We start from the raw sequence: 4,001 nt of genomic DNA on the forward strand, positions 1-4,001 counted from the left end.
ACTCATATCTATTCAAAAACCTTCTGCAAAGATCATTTTCTAGCCTCTCACTTTGACCATGTCACCCACTCCTTGCCTCTCTCCACTGGCTCCCTTTTCTTTATTGCATCAAACATAAGCTGCTTGTCCTCACTTTCAAAGTCCTGCATATCTTATGCCAGTAGTCCCCAAACTGTGGGGCACGTCCCCACTAGGGGGAAACGGAGGAATGTCCAGGCAGGGTACAACGGGGCATGGAGCCAGGCTCCACCGGGAGCGGGGAGGGAGTGTCAGCCAGCCCCACTCTGCCCCGAGCTCCTCTCCAGCCCTGGCCTCAGCCACCAGGTCCTGGGCCCAGCCATGGCCTAACTCCTGGCTTTTGTCCCGTCTCCAGCGGGGCGAAAACCAGGTAAGGGGGGGCGTGGCCAAAAAAGTTTGGGGACTACTGCCCTATACCACCTGACCTATCATCTCTCATTCACTATCAAGAGGTTGACTCCTGCCTCCGTGGTGCCTGCGCTTCCATTACCCACTTGTTAAATTTGCAAACACCCAGGACCGGCTCCAGGGACCAGCGCAGGAAGCAGGTGTTTGGGGCAGCCAACGGAAAGGGGCGGCACATCCGGCTCTTCGGCGGCAATTCAGTGGGGAGTCCCTCAGTCCCTCTCGGAGGGAAGGACCTGCCGCCGAATTGCCACCAAAGAATGAAGCGGCGGCGGTAGAGCTGCCGCCGAAGTGCCGCTGATCGTGGCTTTTTTTTTTTTTTTCGCCGCTTGGGGCGGCAAAAACGCTGGAGCCGGCCCTGCAAACACCTTAGTGCATTCTCCCATGCTGCCCCTGTAAACATTCACAAACTATTTCATCTTCCTCCTTCAAATCTCTCTTTTGTTGTGATGCCTACAAAAAAATTTACAATGGTTAGGTTGTTGGCGATACTGAACATAGGTGCTGACTCTGTGGGTGCTCTGGGGCTGGAGCACCCACCAGCAGCCCCCCTATCAGCTCCCCCTCATTCCCTCCAGCGCCTCCCTGGGAATCAGCGCCTCCCCCTCCCTCCCTGTGCCTTCCATCCACCGCAATCAGCTGTTTCATGGCGTGTGGGAGGCTCTGGAGAGGAGGGGGAGGAGTGAAGACGCAGCACGCTCAGGGGAGGGGTACAGAACTGAGTGGGAAGAGACGGAGCGGGGCAGGAAGAGGTGGTGTGGGGCAGAGCAGGGGTCAGATGATGTTGGGTAGGGCCTATGGCAGAGCCGTGTGTGGAATACCTCCCGGCATTTTGGAAAGTCAGTGCCTGTGATACTGAGATTGTCTGATATTGTCTCATTGTTTCCTTGTACTCCCCTGTCCATCTGTTGGCCCTTGTTTTATTCCTAGATTGAGCTCTTTGGGGCAGCGACCATCTTGTTTGTACTGCGCCTAGCACAATGGGGTCCTGGTCCGTGACTGAGGCTCCTAAGTGCTATTGCAGTACACACAATAAATAATACTAATTGATTTTGTGTCCAGGCTTTCTAACTACCAACCTTCTTTAATTGAAACCCAAGCTATTTCTCTGACAGACCACCCCATCTGCTCCTCCTTTTTGAGAAGTCCCAGTAACCTCACTGTGGTCTAAAAAGTGTTTAGCTACAGGAACTAAATGCACGGTGAGAGGAAGCAGCATTCTGAATCGTGCATTGCAATTTTGACTTTGATCGTTAGAAGGAGCTAAAGGTATGCAGATAATTTCTGTTCCTTCCTAAATCTGAGCTGTCCGAGCAAGAGGAAGCATCTCACACACAGAGCAATGATTCCAGAAAATTCTGGTTTCAACCAGAGATACAATGTAATTAAAACAGAAAATTATTGTATGGCTTTTTATGCTAGAATATCACTTAAACAGTCTCTACATAAAACAATAAATGGACACAAATCAAATATCAGGGATGGTAACATACAAAAGCCAGTAGGAGAACACTTCAGTCTCCCTGGACATTCAATAACAGATTTAAAAGTAGCCATACTTCAACAACAAAAAATCAAAAACAGACATCAAAGAGAAACTGCAGAGCTACAATTCATTTGCAGATTTAACACCATTAATTTGGACTTGAATAGGGACTGGGAGTGGCTGGCTCACTACAAAAGCAATTTTCCCTCTCTTGGTATTGACACTTCCTCATCAATTACTGGGAGTTGACCACATCCACCCTGACTGAATTGGCCTTGTCAACGCTGGTTCTCCACTTGTAAGGTAATTCTCTTCTCTTCATGTGCCAGTATATTTATGCCTGTGTCTGTAAGGCCTTGGCTGCTCTCGCAGCGCTGTATGTACTCCACTTCTCCAAGGGGAGTAGCTTGCAGCGCTGCAGGCTCTGATTACATTGGCGCTTTACAGCGCTGTACTCGCTGCACTTGGGGGAGGGGGGGGCGTTTTCACACCCCTGAGCGCAGCAAGTTGCAGCGCTGTACAGCGCCAGTGTAGCCAAGACTAATTCTCACTCCACACATCCGAAGAAGTGAGGTTTTTACCCACAAAAGCTTATGCCCAAATAAATCTGTTAGTCTTTAAGGTGCCACCAGACTCCTTGTTGTTTTTGTAGATACAGACTAACACGGCTACCTACTGTAATACTTGTTACCTACTTGACAGTTCAGGTAAGTAATATCACACTTAAACTGTTAGGATGCCAAGTTCATGAGAGCGAAGTACCTTGAGATCAGGCAGGGTAGAATTACAAAGTAAGATTGTAAAATACATTACTGCATTATTTGCACTGACCTTATTACAAGGTTGGAATGGGGTGCAGGGGGCACACAGAATCCCTAGTGTGGGGAGACTTGGGGACCCTGGCATATGGCTGAATGAGGGACACAGAGCCCCAGGCATTGGGGTAGGAGGAAGTTGCAAGTCCCTGAAATAGAAGAAGATGGCACACAGGGAACTTGTGGGGGTGAAATGGTGGAAATGCAAGGAGCCCTTGGTGTGTGCAATAAGCTTGGCCAACAAAACAACAAAGTGTGCAACCTAGTTTACAATGTGACCTTGAGTGGCTTTTCAAATACCCTATTTCTGAAATGACTCACTAGATAAGACCTCTTCTGAGGGATGTGACTTTTGTATTGAAATAGTTAACTGATTCAATCCCTCATGTAACAGTTATGCCAGTATAGCTTATTCTTCTTCATATATGGAAAAAAAAAAAAAAACTATAACAGAATTAGCAAAGGGGAAAAAGCCAGTATTATCAAACACGAATGTCTAAAGTTAGTCTCATAAATTGGCCTGATTTTCAGAGGTGGTAGGCCCCCATAGATCCAAATTAATGTGGTAAGTAGCACAGCATCTGTGAAAATCAAAGAGTTATATGTAGGTGTCTAAAGATTGACTTAAGTGTTCAACGGTCAGCACCCAAGTCTGACAATTTTGGGCCCCCATCTAATGTGTAGGGCACTGGTTGATCAGGTAAATGACACTAAATGGAGTTACAGTAGTGTCAAGACTACAAGATCCTTCACTGTATGTTCCTGAACCAGGTTTCCTCATTATGGACAAAAGCAGACACATTTCTGCTTGATTTCATAAGAAGTGTTTAACATTGAAAAGATCGTTGTTTTGAACAACTTGGCATCATCAATCATGATCTCTAGCTTTTACATATTTTGATTAACCATATTTTGTCTGCCATATTTCTAGAGATATTACTAATGCCTCTCATTGGCTCTTTAACAAATGTAATAAATATAACACAACATCAATGTTCCTTTACAATTTACTATCCAGTAACTCTTCCCCCATCTTAGTGAGTTACATTAATTTTAAAAAAATAACAAGGAGTCTGGTGGCACCTTAAAGACTAACAGATTTATTTGGGCATAAGCTTTCGTGAGTAAAAACCTCACTTCTTCGGATGCATAGAGTGAAAGCTACAGATGCAGCTGTAGCTTTCACTCTATGCATCCGAAGAAGTGAGGTTTTTACTCACGAAAGCTTATGCCCAAATAAATCTGTTAGTCTTTAAGGTGCCACCAGACTCCTTGTT

The sequence above is a fragment of the Trachemys scripta genome, chromosome 7, assembly GCF_013100865.1.
Source record: "Trachemys scripta elegans isolate TJP31775 chromosome 7, CAS_Tse_1.0, whole genome shotgun sequence".
Taxonomy (NCBI): domain Eukaryota; kingdom Metazoa; phylum Chordata; order Testudines; family Emydidae; genus Trachemys; species Trachemys scripta.